Consider the following 19,578-nt stretch of genomic DNA (forward strand, 5'->3'; position numbering starts at 1 on the left):
GCTTCACTTTTTCCTCAAAAATAAATAATTGACTATTAAAAACCTAATAGTCTTAAATAAGAACATCAGTAAGCACCACTGGCATAATGGATAAGTCACTGCCCTCCTAAGCCACGGGGTCCAAGTCCCATATGGGGTGGAAGTCATTACAGCAAGTGTCTCATCACTACAGTTGATATTTTATCCTTGCTTCAACTGTAAAACAGTCTTGCAGTGTTTAGCTTGTAAAAAATGACCACAGAAGCTAAAATATGACATTAATTATGATAACATTTTTGTTGTTGTTTTTTAAACCTTTTCTATCACCGTGGACAGCTTATTCAAGTGCCATCTGGCATGCATGTTCCTTTGTTGCTCATCATTCATTACCAAAAATGATTTTCTTTTTCAATTCTTATGACTGTACTGATTGTATTGAATAAAATCCACATCTAGCATAACCAATTAATACTGCAAAGTGCTCCAGTGGCGCAATTGGTCAGCGCCCGGTACTAATAAGACAGTATCTGTTGAGCAATGCTGAGGTTGTGAGTTCAAGCCTCATCTGGAGCGTCTTTGTATACTGTTTTTTTTCTATTTCTAATGTCATTAGTCATTGATTATAAACTGCTACCTTAATATTTAATATGATATTACAAAGGATGGAAGAGAGAAAGAAAAAACACAAACATGATTGTGCATTTTAGTTGTCAGCACACATCTGCTTTGGTTCAAATGCACTGCATATCTTCCTTCAGTCAGCCAACAAAACAGCAATGGAAATGATTAACATACTGTTGGTAAAGCAGTTGCATCAAATTGATTTTCTGCAATATAGCATGATAATCCATACTGACAGCTCTGGATAGTACCAGCACATTTCTTGCTGGACTTGGTAATGCAAAGAACACAGTAAACAGCTTCACTTTTTTTCAAAAATAAATAATTGACTATTAAAAAAATAACAGTCTTAAATAAGAACATCAGTAAGCACCACTGGCATAATGGATAAGTCACTGCCCTCCTATGCCACGGGGTCCAAGTCCCATATGGGGTGGAAGTCATTACAGCAAGTGTCTCATCACTAGAGTTGATATTTTATCCTTGCTTCAACTGTAAAACAGTCTTGCAGTGTTTAGCTTGTAAAAAATGACCACAGAAGCTAAAATATGACATTAATTATGATAACATTGTTGTTGTTGTTTTTTAAACCTTTTCTATCACCGTGGACAGCTTATTCAAGTGCCATCTGGCATGCATGTTCCGTTGTTGCTCATCATTTATCACCAAAAATGATTTTCTTTTTCAATTCTTATGACTGTACTGATTGTATTGAATAAAATCCACATCTAGCATAACCAATTATTGCTGCAAAGTGCTCTAGTGGCGTAATTGGTCAGCGCGCGGTACTTATAAGACAGTATCTGTTGAGCGATGCCGAGGTTGTGAGTTCAAGCCTCACCTGGAGCATCTTTGTATACTGTTTTTTTTTCCTTTTCTTATGTCATTAGTCATTGATTATAAACTGCTACCTTAATATTTAATATGATATTACAAAGGATGGAAGAAAGAAAGAAAAAACACAAACATGATTGTGCATTTAAGTTGTCAGCACACATCTGCTTTGGTTCAAATGTACTGCATATCTTCCTTCAGTCAGCCAACAAAACAGCAATGGAAAAGATTAACATACTGTTGGTAAAGCAGTTGCATCAAATTGATTTTCTGCAATATAGCATGATAATCCATACTGACAGCTCTGGATAGTACCAGCACATTTCTTGCTGGACTTGGTAATGCAAAGAACACAGTAAACAGCTTCACTTTTTCCTCAAAAATAAATAATTGACTATTAAAAACCTAACAATCTTAAATAAGAGCATCAGTAAGCACCACTGGCATAATGGGTAAGGCACTGTTCTCCTAAGCCAGTGGTTGTGGGTTTAAGTCCTGTCTGAGTTGGAAATCATTACAGCAAGTTTTTCATCACTAGAGTTGATATTTTATCCTTGCTTCAACTGTAAAACAGTCTTGCAGTGTTTAGCTTGTAAAAAATGACCACAGAAGCTAAAATATGACATTAATTATGATAACATTGTTGTTGTTGTTTTTTTAAACCTTTTCTATCACCGTGGACAGCTTATTCAAGTGCCATCTGGCATGCATGTTCCTTTGTTGCTCATCATTCATCACCAAAAATGATTTTCTTTTTCAATTCTTATGACTGTACTTATTGTATTGAATAAAATCCACATCTAACATAACCAATTAATGCTGCGAAGTGCTCCAGTGGTGCAATTTGTCAGTGCACGGTACTTATAAGACAGTATCTGTTGAGCAATGCAGAGGTTGTAAGTTCAAGCCTCACCTGGAGCATCTTTGTATACTGTTTTTTTTTTCCTTTTCTTATGTCATTAGTCATTGATTATAAACTGCTACCGTAATATTTGATATGATATTACAAAGGATGGAAGAAAGAAAGAAAAAACACAAACATGATTGTGCATTTAAGTTGTCAGCACACATCTGCTTTGGTTCAAATGCACTGCATATCTTCCTTCAGTCAGCCAACAAAACAGCAATGGAAAAGATTAACATACTGTTGGTAAAGCAGTTGCATCAAATTGATTTTCTGCAATATAGCATGATAATCCATACTGACAGCTCTGGATAGTACCAGCACATTTCTTGCTGGACTTGGCAATGCAAAGAACACTGTAAACAGCTTAACTTTTCTTCAAAAATAAATAATTGACTATTAAAAACCTATCAGTCTTAAATAAGGACATCAGTAAGCACCACTGGCATAATGGATAAGGCACTGTTCTCCTAAGCCAGTCGTTGTGGGTTTAAGTCCCGTCTGAGTTGGAAGTCATTACAGCAAGTGGCATAATGGATAAGTCACTGCCCTCCTAAGCCACGGGGTCCAAGTCCCATATGGGGTGGAAGTCATTACAGCAAGTGTCTCATCACTAGAGTTGATATTTTATCCTTGCTTCAACTGTAAAACAGTCTTGCAGTGTTTAGCTTGTAAAAAATGACCACAGAGCTAAAATATGACATTAATTATGATAACATTGTTGTTGTTGTTTTTTAAACCTTTTCTATCACCGTGGACAGCTTATTCAAGTGCCGTCTGGCATGCATGTTCCTTTGTTGCTCATCATTCATCACCATAAATGATTTTCTTTTTCAATTCTTATGACTGTACTGATTGTATTGAATAAAATCCACATCTAGCATAACCAATTATTGCTGCAAAGTGCTCCAGTGGCGCAATTGGTCAGCGCGCGGTACTTATAAGACAGTATCTGTTGAGCGATGCCGAGGTTGTGAGTTCAAGCCTCACCTGGAGCATCTTTGTATACTGTTTTTTTTTTCCTTTTCTTATGTCATTAGTCATTGATTATAAACTGCTACCTTAATATTTAATATGATATTACAAAGGATGGAAGAAAGAAAGAAAAAACACAAACATGATTGTGCATTTAAGTTGTCAGCACACATCTGCTTTGGTTCAAATGCACTGCATATCTTCCTTCAGTCAGCCAACAAAACAGCAATGGAAAAGATTAACATACTGTAGGTAAAGCAGTTGCATCAAATAGATTTTCTGCAATATAGCATGATAATCCATACTGACAGCTCTGGATAGTACCAGCACATTTCTTGCTGGACTTGGTAATGCAAAGAACACAGTAAACAGCTTCACTTTTTCCTCAAAAATAAATAATTGACTATTAAAAACCTAACAGTCTTAAATAAGAACATCAGTAAGCACCACTGGCATAATGGGTAAGGCACTGTTCTCCTAAGCCAGTGGTTGTGGGTTTAAGTCCCGTCTGAGTTGGAAATCATTACAGCAAGTTTTTCGTCACTAAAGTTGATATTTTATCCTTGCTTCAACTGTAAAACAGTCTTGCAGTGTTTAGCTTGTAAAAAATGACCACAGAAGCTAAAATATGACATTAATTATGATAACATTGTTGTTGTTGTTTTTTTAAACCTTTTCTATCACCGTGGACAGCTTATTCAAGTGCCATCTGGCATGCATGTTCCTTTGTTGCTCATCATTTATCACCAAAAATGATTTTCTTTTTCAATTCTTATGACTGTACTGATTGTATTGAATAAAATCCACATCTAGCATAACCAACTAATGCTGCAAAGTGCTCCAGTGGCGCAATTGGTCAGCGCACGGTACTTATAAGACAGTATCTGTTGAGCAATGCCAAAGTTGTGAGTTTCAGCCTCACCTGGAGCATCTTTGTATACTGTTTTTTTTCCTTTTCTTATGTCATTAGTCATTGATTATAAACTGCTACCTTAATATGTAATATGATATTACAAAGGATGGAAGAAAGAAAGAAAAAACACAAACATGATTGTGCATTTAAGTTGTCAGCACACATCTGCTTTGTTTCAAATGCACTGCATATCTTCCTTCAGTCAGCCAACAAAACAGCAATGGAAAAGATGAACATACTGTTGGTAAAGCAGTTGCATCAAATTGATTTTCTGCAATATAGCATGATAATCCATACTGACAGCTCTGGATAGTACCAGCACTTTTGTTGCTGGACTTGGTAATGCAAAGAACACAGTAAACAGCTTCACTTTTTCCTCAAAAATAAATAATTGACTATTAAAAACCTAACAGTCTTAAATAAGAACATCAGTAAGCACCACTGGCATAATGAGTAAGGCACTGTTCTCCTAAGCCTGTGGTTGTGGGTTTAAGTCCCGTCTGAGTTGGAAGTCATTACAGCAAGTGTCTCATCACTAGAGTTGATATTTTATCCTTGCTTCAACTGTAAAACAGTCTTGCAGTGTTTAGCTTGTAAAAAATGACCACAGAAGCTAAAATATGACATTAATTATGATAACATTGTTGTTGTTATTTTTTAAACCTTTTCTATCACTGTGGACAGCTTACTCAAGTGCCGTCTGGCATGCATGTTCCTTTGTTGCTCATCATTCATCACCAAAAATGATTTTATTTTTCAATTCTTATGACTGTACTGATTGTATTGAATAAAATCCACATCTAGCATAACCAATTAATGCTGCAAAGTGCTCCAGTGGCGCAATTGGTCAGCGCGTGGTTCTTATAAGACAGAATCTGTTGAGCAATGCCGAGGTTGTGAGTTCAAGCCTCACCTGGAGCATACTGTTTTTTTTTCCTTTTCTTATGTCATTAGTCATTGATTATAAACTGCTACCTTAATATTTAATATGATATTACAAAGGATGGAAGAAAGAAAGAAAAACACAAACATGATTGTGCATTTAAGTTGTCAGCACACATCTGCTTTGGTTCAAATGCACTGCATATCTTCCTTCAGTCAGCCAACAAAACAGCAATGGAAAAGATTAACATACTGTTGGTAAAGCAGTTGCATCAAATTGATTTTCTGCAATATAGCATGATAATCCATACTGACAGCTCTGGATAGTACCAGCACATTTCTTGCTGGACTTGGTAATGCAAAGAACACAGTAAACAGCTTCACTTTTTTTCAAAAATAAATAATTGACTATTAAAAACCTATCAGTTTTAAATAAGGACATCAGTAAGCACCACTGGCATAATGGATAAGGCACTGTTCTCCTAAGCCAGTGGTTGTGGGTTTAAGTCCCGTCTGAGTTGGAAGTCATTACAGCAAGTGTCTCATCACTAGAGTTGATATTTTATCCTTGCTTCAACTGTAAAATAGTCTTGCAGTGTTCAGCTTGTAAAAAATGACCACAGAAGCTAAAATATGACATTAATTATGATAACATTGTTTTTGTTGTTTTTTAAACCTTTTCTATCACCGTGGACAGCTTATTCAAGTGCCATCTGGCATGCATGTTCCTTTGTTGCTCATCATTCATCACCAAAAATGATTTTCTTTTTCAATTCTTATGACTGTACTGATTGTATTGAATAAAATCCACATCTAGCATAACCAATTAATCCAGCAAAGTGCTCCAGTGGCGCAATTGGTCAGCGCGTGGTACTTATAAGACAGTATCTGTTGAGCAATGCCGAGGTTGTGAGTTCAAACCTCACCTGGAGCATATTTGAATACTGTTTTTTTTTCCTTTTCTTATGTCATTAGTAATTGATTATAAACTGCTACCTTAATATTTAATATGATATTACAAAGGATGGAAGAAAGAAAGAAAAAACACAAACATGATTGTGCATTTAAGTTGTCAGCACACATCTGCTTTGGTTCAAATGCACTGCATATCTTCCTTCAGTCAGCCAACAAAACAGCAATGGAAAAGATTAACATACTGTTGGTAAAGCAGTTGCATCAAATTGATTTTCTGCAATATAGCATGATAATCCATACTGACAGCTCTGGATAGTACCAGCACATTTCTTGCTGGACTTGGTAATGCAAAGAACACAGTAAACAGCTTCACTTTTTTTCAAAAATAAATAATTGACTATTAAAAACCTATCAGTCTTAAATAAGAACATCAGTAAGCACCACTGGCATAATGGATAAGTCACTGCCCTCCTAAGCCAGGGGGTCCAAGTCCCATATGGGGTGGAAGTCATTACAGCAAGTGTCTCATCACTAGAGTTGATATTTTATCCTTGCTTCAACTGTAAAACAGTCTTGCAGTGTTTAGCTTATAAAAAATGACCACAGAAGCTAAAATATGACATTAATTATGATAACATTGTTGTTGTTGTTTAAGCCTTTTCTATCACCGTGGACAGCTTATTCAAGTGCCATCTGGCATGCATGTTTCTTTGTTGCTCATCATTCATCACTAACAATGATTTTCTTTTTCAATTCTTATGACTGTACTGATTGTATTGAATAAAATCCACATCTAGCATAACCAATTAATGCTGCAAAGTGCTCCAGTGGTGCAATTGGTCAGCGCGCGGTACTTATAAGACAGTATCTGTTGAGCAATGCCGAAGTTGTGAGTTCAAGCCTCACCTGGAGCATCTTTGTATACTGTTTGTTTTCCTTTTCTTATGTCATTAGTCATTGATTATAAACTGCTACCTTAATATTTAATATGATATTACAAAGGATGGAAGAAAGAAAGAAAAAACACAAACATGATTGTGCATTTAAGTTTTCAGCACACATCTGCTTTGGTTCAAATGCACTGCATATCTTCCTTCAGTCAGCCAACAAAACAGCAATGGAAAAGATTAACATACTGTTGGTAAAGCAGTTGCATCAAATTGATTTTCTGCAATATAGCATGATAATCCATACTGACAGCTCTGGATAGTACCAGCACATTTCTTGCTGGACTTGGTAATGCAAAGAACACAGTAAACAGCTTCACTTTTTCATCAAAAATAAATAATTGACTATTAAAAAAATAACAGTCTTAAATAAGAACATCAGTAAGCACCACTGGCATAATGGATAAGTCACTGCCCTCCTAAGCCACGGGGTCCAAGTCCCATATGGGGTGGAAGTCATTACAGCAAGTGTCTCATCACTAGATTTGATATTTTATCCTTGCTTCAACTGTAAAACAGTCTTGCAGTGTTTAGCTTATAAAAAATGACCACAGAAGCTAAAATATGACATTAATTATGATAACATTGTTGTTGTTGTTTAAGCCTTATTCTATCACCGTGGACAGCTTATTCAAGTGCCATCTGGCATGCATGTTTCTTTGTTGCTCATCATTCATCACTAACAATGATTTTCTTTTTCAATTCTTATGACTGTACTGATTGTATTGAATAAAATCCACATCTAGCATAACCAACTAATGCTGCAAAGTGCTCCAGTGGCGCAATTGGTCAGCGCACGGTACTTATAAGACAGTATCTGTTGAGCAATGCTGAAGTTGTGAGTTCAAGCCTCACCTGGAGCATCTTTGTATACTGTTTTTTTTTCCTTTTCTTATGTCATTAGTCATTGATTATAAACTGCTACCTTAGTATTTAATATGATATTACAAAGGATGGAAGAAAGAAAGAAAAAACACAAACATGATTGTGCATTTAAGTTGTCAGCACACATCTGCTTTGGTTCAAATGCACTGCATATCTTCCTTCAGTCAGCCAACAAAACAGCAATGGAAAAGATTAACATACTGTTGGTAAAGCAGTTGCATCAAATTGATTTTCTGCAATATAGCATGATAATCCATACTGACAGCTCTGGACAGTACCAGCACATTTCTTGCTGGACTTGGCAATGCAAAGAACACAGTAAACAGCTTAACTTTTCTTCAAAAATAAATAATTGACTATTAAAAACGTATCAGTCTTAAATAAGGACATCAGTAAGCACCACTGGCATAATGGATAAGGCACTGTTCTCCTAAGCCAGTCGTTGTGGGTTTAAGTCCCGTCTGCGTTGGAAGTCATTACAGCAAGTGTCTCATCACTAGAGTTGATATTTTATCCTTGCTTCAACTGTAAAACAGTCTTGCAGTGTTTAGCTTGTAAAAAATGACCACAGAAGCTAAAATATTACATTAATTATGATAACATTGTTGTTGTTGTTGTTGTTTTTTAAACCTTTTCTATCACCGTGGACAGCTTATTCAAGTGCCATCTGGCATGCATGTTCCTTTGTTGCTCATCATTTATCACCAAAAATGATTTTCTTTTTCAATTCTTATGACTGTACTGATTATATTGAAAAAAATCCACATCTAGCATAACCAATTAATGCTACAAGGTGCTCCAGTGGCGCAATTGGTCAGCGTGCGGTACTTATAAGACAGTATCTGTTGAGCAATGCCGAGGTTGTGAGTTCAAGCCTCATCTGGAGCATCTTTGTATACTGTTTTTTTTCCTTTTCTTATGTCATTAGTCATTGATTATAAACTGCTACCTTAATATTTATTTTGATATTACAAAGGATGGAAGAAAGAAAGAAAAAACACAAACATGATTGTGCATTTAAGTTGTCAGCACACATCTGCTTTGGTTCAAATGCACTGCATATCTTCCTTCAGGCAGCCAACAAAACAGCAATGAAAAAGATTAACATACTGTTGGTAAAGCAGTTGCATCAAATTGATTTTCTGCAATATAGCATGATAATCCATACTGAAAGCTTTGGATAGTACCAGCACATTTCTTGTTGGACTTGGTAATGCAAAGAACACAGTAAACAGCTTCACTTTTTCCTCAAAAATAAATAATTGACTATTAAAAACCTATCAGTCTTAAATAAGGACATCAGTAAGCACCACTGGCATAATGGATAAGGCACTGTTCTCCTAAGCCAGTGGTTGTGAATTTAAGTCCCGTCTCAGTTGGAAGTCATTACAGCAAGTGTCTCATCACTAGAGTTGATATTTTATCCTTGCTTCAACTATAAAACAGTCTTGCAGTGTTTAGCTTGTAAAAAATTACCACAGAAGCTAAAATATGACATTAATTATGATAACATTGTTGTTGTTATTTTTTAAACCTTTTCTATCACCGTGGACAGCTTATTCAAGTGCCATCTGGCATGCATGTTCCTTTGTTGCTCATCATTCATTTACCAAAAATGATTTTATTTTTCAATTCTTATGACTGTACTGATTGTATTGAATGAAATCCACATCTAGCATAACCAATTAATGCTGTAAAGTGCTCCAGTGGCGCAATTGGTCAGCGTGCGGTTCTTATAAGACAGAATCTGTTGAGCAATGCCGAGGTTGTGAGTTCAAGCATCACCTGGAGCATACTGTTTTTTTTTCCTTTTCTTATGTCATTAGTCATTGATTATAAACTGCTACCTTAATATTTAATATAATATTACAAAGGATGGAAAAAAGAAAGAAAAAACACAAACATGATTGTGCATTTAAGTTGTCAGCACACATCTGCTTTGGTTCAAATGCACTGCATATCTTCCTTCAGTCAGCCAACAAAACAGCAATGGAAAAGATTAACATACTGTTGGTAAAGCAGTTGCATCAAATTGATTTTCTGCAATATAGCATGATAATCCATACTGACAGCTCTGGATAGTACCAGCACATTTCTTGCTGGACTTGGTAATGCAAAGAACACAGTAAACAGCTTCACTTTTTCCTCAAGAATAAATAATTGACTATTAGAAACCTAACAGTCTTAAATAAAAACATCAGTAAGCACCACTGGCATAATGGGTAAGGCACTGTTCTCCTAAGCCAGTGGTTGTGGGTTTAAGTCCCGTCTGAGTTGGAAGTCATTACAGCAAGTGTCTCATCACTAGAGTTGATATTTTATCCTTGCTTCAACTGTAAAACAGTCTTGCAGTGTTTAGCTTGTAAAAAATGACCACAGAAGCTAAAATATTACATTAATTATAACATTGTTGTTGTTGTTGTTGTTGTTGTTGTTTTTTAAACCTTTTCTATCACCGTGGACAGCTTATTCAAGTGCCATCTGGCATGCATGTTCCTTTGTTGCTCATCATTTATCACCAAAAATGATTTTCTTTTTCAATTCTTATGACTGTACTGATTGTATTGAAAAAAATCCACATCTAGCATAACCAATTAATGCTGCAAGGTGCTCCTGTGGCGCAATTGGTCAGCGCGCGGTACTTATAAGACAGTATCTGTTGAGCAATGCCGAGGTTGTGAGTTCAAGCCTCACCTGGAGCATCTTTGTATACTGTTTTTTTTCCTTTTCTTATGTCATTAGTCATTGATTATAAACTGCTACCTTAATATTTATTTTGATATTACAAAGGATGGAAGAAAGAAAGAAAAAACACTAACATGATTGTGCATTTAAGTTGTCAGCACACATCTGCTTTGGTTCAAATGCACTGCATATCTTCCTTCAGGCAGCCAACAAAACAGCAATGAAAAAGATTAACATACTGTTGGTAAAGCAGTTGCATCAAATTGATTTTCTGCAATATAGCATGATAATCCATACTGAAAGCTTTGGATAGTACCAGCACATTTCTTGTTGGACTTGGTAATGCAAAGAACACAGTAAACAGCTTCACTTTTTCCTCAAAAATAAATAATTGACTATTAAAAACCTAACAGTCTTAAATAAGAACATCAGTAAGCACCACTGGCATAATGGATGTCACTGCCCTCCTAAGCCAGGGGGTCCAAGTCCCATATGGGGTGGAAGTCATTACAGCAAGTGTCTCATCACTAGAGTTGATATTTTATCCTTGCTTCAACTGTAAAACAGTCTTGCAGTGTTTAGCTTATAAAAAATGACCACAGAAGCTAAAATATGACATTAATTATGATAACATTGTTGTTGTTGTTTAAGCCTTTTCTATCACCGTGGACAGCTTATTCAAGTGCCATCTGGCATGCATGTTCCTTTGTTGCTCATCATTCATCACCAACAATGATTTTCTTTTTCAATTCTTATGACTGTACTGATTGTATTGAATAAAATCCACATCTAGCATAACCAATAAATGCTGCAAAGTGCTCCAGTGGCGCAATTGATCAGTGCATAGGTCTTATAAGACAGTATCTGTTGAGCAATGCCGAGGTTGTGAGTTCAAGCCTCACCTGGAGCATCTTTATATACTGTTTTTTTCCTTTTCTTATGTCATTAGTCATTGATTATAAACTGCTACCTTAATATTTAATATGATATTACAAAGGATGGAAGAAAGAAAGAAAAACACAAACATGATTGTGCATTTAAGTTGTCAGCACACATCTGCTTTGGTTCAAATGCACTGCATATCTTCCTTCAGCCAGCCAACAAAACAGCAATGGAAAAGATTAACATACTGTTGGTAAAGCAGTTGCATCAAATTGATTTTCTGCAATATAGCATGATAATCCATACTGACAGCTCTGGATAGTACCAGCACATTTCTTGCTGGACTTGGTAATGCAAAGAACACAGTAAACAGCTTCACATTTTCCTCAAAAATAAATAATTGACTATTAAAAACCTAATAGTCTTAAATAAGAACATCAGTAAGCACCACTGGCATAATGGATAAGTCACTGCCCTCCTAAGCCACGGGGTCCAAGTCCCATATGGGGTGGAAGTCATTACAGCAAGTGTCTCATCACTACAGTTGATATTTTATCCTTGCTTCAACTGTAAAACAGTCTTGCAGTGTTTAGCTTGTAAAAAATGACCACAGAAGCTAAAATATGACATTAATTATGATAACATTGTTGTTGTTGTTTTTTAAACCTTTTCTATCACCGTGGACAGCTTATTCAAGTGCCATCTGGCATGCATGTTCCTTTGTTGCTCATCATTCATCTCCAAAAATGATTTTCTTTTTCAATTCTTATGACTGTACTGATTGTATTGAATAAAATCCACATCTAGCATAACCAATTAATGCTGCAAAGTGCTCCAGTGGTGCAATTGGTCAGCACGCGGTATTTATAAGACAGTATCTGTTGAGCGATGCCGAGGTTGTGAGTTCATGCCTCACCTGGAGCATCTTTGTATACTGTTTTTTTTTTCCTTTTCTTATGTCATTAGTCATTGATTATAAACTGCTACCTTAATATTTATTTTGATATTACAAAGGATGGAAGAAAGAAAGAAAAAACACTAACATGATTGTGCATTTAAGTTGTCAGCACACATCTGCTTTGGTTCAAATGCACTGCATATCTTCCTTCAGGCAGCCAACAAAACAGCAATGAAAAAGATTAACATACTGTCGGTAAAGCAGTTGCATCAAATTGATTTTCTGCAATATAGCATGATAATCCATACTGAAAGCTTTGGATAGTACCAGCACATTTCTTGTTGGACTTGGTAATGCAAAGAACACAGTAAACAGCTTCACTTTTTCCTCAAAAATAAATAATTGACTATTAAAAACCTAACAGTCTTAAATAAGAACATCAGTAAGCACCACTGGCATAATGGATAAGTCACTGCCCTCCTAAGCCAGGGGGTCCAAGTCCCATATGGGGTGGAAGTCATTACAGCAAGTGTCTCATCACTAGAGTTGATATTTTATCCTTGCTTCAACTGTAAAACAGTCTTGCAGTGTTTAGCTTATAAAAAATGACCACAGAAGCTAAAATATGACATTAATTATGATAACATTGTTGTTGTTGTTTAAGCCTTTTCTATCACCGTGGACAGCTTATTCAAGTGCCATCTGGCATGCATGTTCCTTTGTTGCTCATCATTCATCACCAACAATGATTTTCTTTTTCAATTCTTATGACTGTACTGATTGTATTGAATAAAATCCACATCTAGCATAACCAATAAATGCTGCAAAGTGCTCCAGTGGCGCAATTGATCAGTGCATGGGTCTTATAAGACAGTATCTGTTGAGCAATGCCGAGGTTGTGAGTTCAAGCCTCACCTGGAGCATCTTTATATACTGTTTTTTTCCTTTTCTTATGTCATTAGTCATTGATTATAAACTGCTACCTTAATATTTAATATGATATTACAAAGGATGGAAGAAAGAAAGAAAAACACAAACATGATTGTGCATTTAAGTTGTCAGCACACATCTGCTTTGGTTCAAATGCACTGCATATCTTCCTTCAGCCAGCCAACAAAACAGCAATGGAAAAGATTAACATACTGTTGGTAAAGCAGTTGCATCAAATTGATTTTCTGCAATATAGCATGATAATCCATACTGACAGCTCTGGATAGTACCAGCACATTTCTTGCTGGACTTGGTAATGCAAAGAACACAGTAAACAGCTTCACTTTTTCCTCAAAAATAAATAATTGACTATTAAAAACCTAATAGTCTTAAATAAGAACATCAGTAAGCACCACTGGCATAATGGATAAGTCACTGCCCTCCTAAGCCACGGGGTCCAAGTCCCATATGGGGTGGAAGTCATTACAGCAAGTGTCTCATCACTACAGTTGATATTTTATCCTTGCTTCAACTGTAAAACAGTCTTGCAGTGTTTAGCTTGTAAAAAATGACCACAGAAGCTAAAATATGACATTAATTATGATAACATTGTTTTTGTTGTTTTTTAAACCTTTTCTATCACCGTGGACAGCTTATTCAAGTGCCATCTGGCATGCATGTTCCTTTGTTGCTCATCATTCATCTCCAAAAATGATTTTCTTTTTCAATTCTTATGACTGTACTGATTGTATTGAATAAAATCCACATCTAGCATAACCAATTAATGCTGCAAAGTGCTCCAGTGGTGCAATTGGTCAGCACGCGGTATTTATAAGACAGTATCTGTTGAGCGATGCCGAGGTTGTGAGTTCATGCCTCACCTGGAGCATCTTTGTATACTGTTTTTTTTTTCCTTTTCTTATGTCATTAGTCATTGATTATAAACTGCTACCTTTGTATTTAATATGATATTACAAAGGATGGAAGAAAGAAAGAAAAAACACAAACATGATTGTGCATTTAAGTTGTCAGCACACATCTGCTTTGGTTCAAATGCACTGCATATCTTCCTTCAGTCAGCCAACAAAACAGCAATGGAAAAGATTAACATACTGTTGGTAAAGCAGTTGCATCAAATTGATTTTCTGCAATATAGCATGATAATCCATACTGACAGCTCTGGATAGTACCAGCACATTTCTTGCTGGACTTGGTAATGCAAAGAACACAGTAACCAGCTTCACTTTTTCCTCAAAAATAAATAATTGACTATGAAAAACCTAACAGTCTTAAATATGAACATCAGTAAGCACCACTGGCATAATGGGTAAGGCACTGGTCTCCTAAGCCATTGGTTGTGGGTTTAAGTCCTGTCTGAGTTGGAAGTCATTACAGCAAGTGTCTCATCACTAGAGTTGATATTTTATCCTTGCTTCAACTGTAAAATAGTCTTGCAGTGTTCAGCTTGTAAAAAATGACCACAGAAGCTAAAATATGACATTAATTATGATAACATTGTTTTTGTTGTTTTTTAAACCTTTTCTATCACCGTGGACAGCTTATTCAAGTGCCATCTGGCATGCATGTTCCTTTGTTGCTCATCATTCATCACCAAAAATGATTTTCTTTTTCAATTCTTATGACTGTACTGATTGTATTGAATAAAATCCACATCTAGCATAACCAATTAATGCTACAAGGTGCTCCAGTGGCGCAATTGGTCAGCGTGCGGTACTTATAAGACAGTATCTGTTGAGCAATGCCGAGGTTGTGAGTTCAAGCCTCATCTGGAGCATCTTTGTATACTGTTTTTTTTCCTTTTCTTATGTCATTAGTCATTGATTATAAACTGCTACCTTAATATTTATTTTGATATTACAAAGGATGGAAGAAAGAAAGAAAAAACACAAACATGATTGTGCATTTAAGTTGTCAGCACACATCTGCTTTGGTTCAAATGCACTGCATATCTTCCTTCAGGCAGCCAACAAAACAGCAATGAAAAAGATTAACATACTGTTGGTAAAGCAGTTGCATCAAATTGATTTTCTGCAATATAGCATGATAATCCATACTGAAAGCTTTGGATAGTACCAGCACATTTCTTGTTGGACTTGGTAATGCAAAGAACACAGTAAACAGCTTCACTTTTTCCTCAAAAATAAATAATTGACTATTAAAAACCTATCAGTCTTAAATAAGGACATCAGTAAGCACCACTGGCATAATGGATAAGGCACTGTTCTCCTAAGCCAGTGGTTGTGAATTTAAGTCCCGTCTCAGTTGGAAGTCATTACAGCAAGTGTCTCATCACTAGAGTTGATATTTTATCCTTGCTTCAACTATAAAACAGTCTTGCAGTGTTTAGCTTGTAAAAAATTACCACAGAAGCTAAAATATGACATTAATTATGATAACATTGTTGTTGTTATTTTTTAAACCTTTTCTATCACCGTGGACAGCTTATTCAAGTGCCATCTGGCATGCATGTTCCTTTGTTGCTCATCATTCATTTACCAAAAATGATTTTATTTTTCAATTCTTATGACTGTACTGATTGTATTGAATGAAATCCACATCTAGCATAACCAATTAATGCTGTAAAGTGCTCCAGTGGCGCAATTGGTCAGCGTGCGGTTCTTATAAGACAGAATCTGTTGAGCAATGCCGAGGTTGTGAGTTCAAGCATCACCTGGAGCATACTGTTTTTTTTTCCTTTTCTTATGTCATTAGTCATTGATTATAAACTGCTACCTTAATATTTAATATAATATTACAAAGGATGGAAAAAAGAAAGAAAAAACACAAACATGATTGTGCATTTAAGTTGTCAGCACACATCTGCTTTGGTTCAAATGCACTGCATATCTTCCTTCAGTCAGCCAACAAAACAGCAATGGAAAAGATTAACATACTGTTGGTAAAGCAGTTGCATCAAATTGATTTTCTGCAATATAGCATGATAATCCATACTGACAGCTCTGGATAGTACCAGCACATTTCTTGCTGGACTTGGTAATGCAAAGAACACAGTAAACAGCTTCACTTTTTCCTCAAGAATAAATAATTGACTATTAGAAACCTAACAGTCTTAAATAAAAACATCAGTAAGCACCACTGGCATAATGGGTAAGGCACTGTTCTCCTAAGCCAGTGGTTGTGGGTTTAAGTCCCGTCTGAGTTGGAAGTCATTACAGCAAGTGTCTCATCACTAGAGTTGATATTTTATCCTTGCTTCAACTGTAAAACAGTCTTGCAGTGTTTAGCTTGTAAAAAATGACCACAGAAGCTAAAATATTACATTAATTATAACATTGTTGTTGTTGTTGTTGTTGTTGTTGTTTTTTAAACCTTTTCTATCACCGTGGACAGCTTATTCAAGTGCCATCTGACATGCATGTTCCTTTGTTGCTCATCATTTATCACCAAAAATGATTTTCTTTTTCAATTCTTATGACTGTACTGATTGTATTGAAAAAAATCCACATCTAGCATAACCAATTAATGCTGCAAGGTGCTCCTGTGGCGCAATTGGTCAGCGCGCGGTACTTATAAGACAGTATCTGTTGAGCAATGCCGAGGTTGTGAGTTCAAGCCTCACCTGGAGCATCTTTGTATACTGTTTTTTTTCCTTTTCTTATGTCATTAGTCATTGATTATAAACTGCTACCTTAATATTTATTTTGATATTACAAAGGATGGAAGAAAGAAAGAAAAAACACTAACATGATTGTGCATTTAAGTTGTCAGCACACATCTGCTTTGGTTCAAATGCACTGCATATCTTCCTTCAGGCAGCCAACAAAACAGCAATGAAAAAGATTAACATACTGTTGGTAAAGCAGTTGCATCAAATTGATTTTCTGCAATATAGCATGATAATCCATACTGAAAGCTTTGGATAGTACCAGCACATTTCTTGTTGGACTTGGTAATGCAAAGAACACAGTAAACAGCTTCACTTTTTCCTCAAAAATAAATAATTGACTATTAAAAACCTAACAGTCTTAAATAAGAACATCAGTAAGCACCACTGGCATAATGGATGTCACTGCCCTCCTAAGCCAGGGGGTCCAAGTCCCATATGGGGTGGAAGTCATTACAGCAAGTGTCTCATCACTAGAGTTGATATTTTATCCTTGCTTCAACTGTAAAACAGTCTTGCAGTGTTTAGCTTATAAAAAATGACCACAGAAGCTAAAATATGACATTAATTATGATAACATTGTTGTTGTTGTTTAAGCCTTTTCTATCACCGTGGACAGCTTATTCAAGTGCCATCTGGCATGCATGTTCCTTTGTTGCTCATCATTCATCACCAACAATGATTTTCTTTTTCAATTCTTATGACTGTACTGATTGTATTGAATAAAATCCACATCTAGCATAACCAATAAATGCTGCAAAGTGCTCCAGTGGCGCAATTGATCAGTGCATAGGTCTTATAAGACAGTATCTGTTGAGCAATGCCGAGGTTGTGAGTTCAAGCCTCACCTGGAGCATCTTTATATACTGTTTTTTTCCTTTTCTTATGTCATTAGTCATTGATTATAAACTGCTACCTTAATATTTAATATGATATTACAAAGGATGGAAGAAAGAAAGAAAAACACAAACATGATTGTGCATTTAAGTTGTCAGCACACATCTGCTTTGGTTCAAATGCACTGCATATCTTCCTTCAGCCAGCCAACAAAACAGCAATGGAAAAGATTAACATACTGTTGGTAAAGCAGTTGCATCAAATTGATTTTCTGCAATATAGCATGATAATCCATACTGACAGCTCTGGATAGTACCAGCACATTTCTTGCTGGACTTGGTAATGCAAAGAACACAGTAAACAGCTTCACATTTTCCTCAAAAATAAATAATTGACTATTAAAAACCTAATAGTCTTAAATAAGAACATCAGTAAGCACCACTGGCATAATGGATAAGTCACTGCCCTCCTAAGCCACGGGGTCCAAGTCCCATATGGGGTGGAAGTCATTACAGCAAGTGTCTCATCACTACAGTTGATATTTTATCCTTGCTTCAACTGTAAAACAGTCTTGCAGTGTTTAGCTTGTAAAAAATGACCACAGAAGCTAAAATATGACATTAATTATGATAACATTGTTGTTGTTGTTTTTTAAACCTTTTCTATCACCGTGGACAGCTTATTCAAGTGCCATCTGGCATGCATGTTCCTTTGTTGCGCATCATTCATCTCCAAAAATGATTTTCTTTTTCAATTCTTATGACTGTACTGATTGTATTGAATAAAATCCACATCTAGCATAACCAATTAATGCTGCAAAGTGCTCCAGTGGTGCAATTGGTCAGCACGCGGTATTTATAAGACAGTATCTGTTGAGCGATGCCGAGGTTGTGAGTTCATGCCTCACCTGGAGCATCTTTGTATACTGTTTTTTTTTTCCTTTTCTTATGTCATTAGTCATTGATTATAAACTGCTACCTTAATATTTATTTTGATATTACAAAGGATGGAAGAAAGAAAGAAAAAACACTAACATGATTGTGCATTTAAGTTGTCAGCACACATCTGCTTTGGTTCAAATGCACTGCATATCTTCCTTCAGGCAGCCAACAAAACAGCAATGAAAAAGATTAACATACTGTTGGTAAAGCAGTTGCATCAAATTGATTTTCTGCAATATAGCATGATAATCCATACTGAAAGCTTTGGATAGTACCAGCACATTTCTTGTTGGACTTGGTAATGCAAAGAACACAGTAAACAGCTTCACTTTTTCCTCAAAAATAAATAATTGACTATTAAAAACCTAACAGTCTTAAATAAGAACATCAGTAAGCACCACTGGCATAATGGATAAGTCACTGCCCTCCTAAGCCAGGGGGTCCAAGTCCCATATGGGGTGGAAGTCATTACAGCAAGTGTCTCATCACTAGAGTTGATATTTTATCCTTGCTTCAACTGTAAAACAGTCTTGCAGTGTTTAGCTTATAAAAAATGACCACAGAAGCTAAAATATGACATTAATTATGATAACATTGTTGTTGTTGTTTAAGCCTTTTCTATCACCGTGGACAGCTTATTCAAGTGCCATCTGGCATGCATGTTCCTTTGTTGCTCATCATTCATCACCAACAATGATTTTCTTTTTCAATTCTTATGACTGTACTGATTGTATTGAATAAAATCCACATCTAGCATAACCAATAAATGCTGCAAAGTGCTCCAGTGGCGCAATTGATCAGTGCATGGGTCTTATAAGACAGTATCTGTTGAGCAATGCCGAGGTTGTGAGTTCAAGCCTCACCTGGAGCATCTTTATATACTGTTTTTTTCCTTTTCTTATGT

General features: G+C 36.0%; 9 non-coding genes across 9 annotated transcripts; all 9 read left to right on the forward strand.

The window, feature by feature from the left end:
* Nucleotides 1-459: 459 nt before the first annotated feature.
* Nucleotides 460-552, forward strand: TRNAI-AAU (transfer RNA isoleucine (anticodon AAU)). The gene is given in 2 exon segments: nt 460-497; nt 517-552. It is a non-coding gene; the product is annotated as a tRNA-Ile (tRNA).
* Nucleotides 553-1,356: 804 nt separating this feature from the next.
* Nucleotides 1,357-1,449, forward strand: TRNAI-UAU (transfer RNA isoleucine (anticodon UAU)). The gene is given in 2 exon segments: nt 1,357-1,394; nt 1,414-1,449. It is a non-coding gene; the product is annotated as a tRNA-Ile (tRNA).
* A 1,794-nt stretch (nt 1,450-3,243) lies between these two features.
* TRNAI-UAU (transfer RNA isoleucine (anticodon UAU)) lies at nt 3,244-3,336 on the forward strand. Its single transcript is given in 2 exon segments — nt 3,244-3,281; nt 3,301-3,336. It is a non-coding gene; the product is annotated as a tRNA-Ile (tRNA).
* Nucleotides 3,337-5,054: 1,718 nt separating this feature from the next.
* TRNAI-UAU (transfer RNA isoleucine (anticodon UAU)) lies at nt 5,055-5,147 on the forward strand. Its single transcript is given in 2 exon segments — nt 5,055-5,092; nt 5,112-5,147. It is a non-coding gene; the product is annotated as a tRNA-Ile (tRNA).
* An 802-nt stretch (nt 5,148-5,949) lies between these two features.
* Nucleotides 5,950-6,042, forward strand: TRNAI-UAU (transfer RNA isoleucine (anticodon UAU)). The gene is given in 2 exon segments: nt 5,950-5,987; nt 6,007-6,042. It is a non-coding gene; the product is annotated as a tRNA-Ile (tRNA).
* Nucleotides 6,043-8,650: 2,608 nt separating this feature from the next.
* TRNAI-UAU (transfer RNA isoleucine (anticodon UAU)) lies at nt 8,651-8,743 on the forward strand. Its single transcript is given in 2 exon segments — nt 8,651-8,688; nt 8,708-8,743. It is a non-coding gene; the product is annotated as a tRNA-Ile (tRNA).
* Nucleotides 8,744-10,464: 1,721 nt separating this feature from the next.
* TRNAI-UAU (transfer RNA isoleucine (anticodon UAU)) lies at nt 10,465-10,557 on the forward strand. The gene is given in 2 exon segments: nt 10,465-10,502; nt 10,522-10,557. It is a non-coding gene; the product is annotated as a tRNA-Ile (tRNA).
* Nucleotides 10,558-14,952: 4,395 nt separating this feature from the next.
* TRNAI-UAU (transfer RNA isoleucine (anticodon UAU)) lies at nt 14,953-15,045 on the forward strand. The gene is given in 2 exon segments: nt 14,953-14,990; nt 15,010-15,045. It is a non-coding gene; the product is annotated as a tRNA-Ile (tRNA).
* A 1,721-nt stretch (nt 15,046-16,766) lies between these two features.
* On the forward strand, nt 16,767-16,859 carry TRNAI-UAU (transfer RNA isoleucine (anticodon UAU)). Its single transcript is given in 2 exon segments — nt 16,767-16,804; nt 16,824-16,859. It is a non-coding gene; the product is annotated as a tRNA-Ile (tRNA).
* Nucleotides 16,860-19,578: the final 2,719 nt, after the last annotated feature.

The sequence above is a fragment of the Pseudophryne corroboree genome, unplaced genomic scaffold (genome assembly GCF_028390025.1).
Source record: "Pseudophryne corroboree isolate aPseCor3 unplaced genomic scaffold, aPseCor3.hap2 scaffold_2183, whole genome shotgun sequence".
Classification (NCBI taxonomy): Eukaryota; Metazoa; Chordata; class Amphibia; order Anura; family Myobatrachidae; genus Pseudophryne; species Pseudophryne corroboree.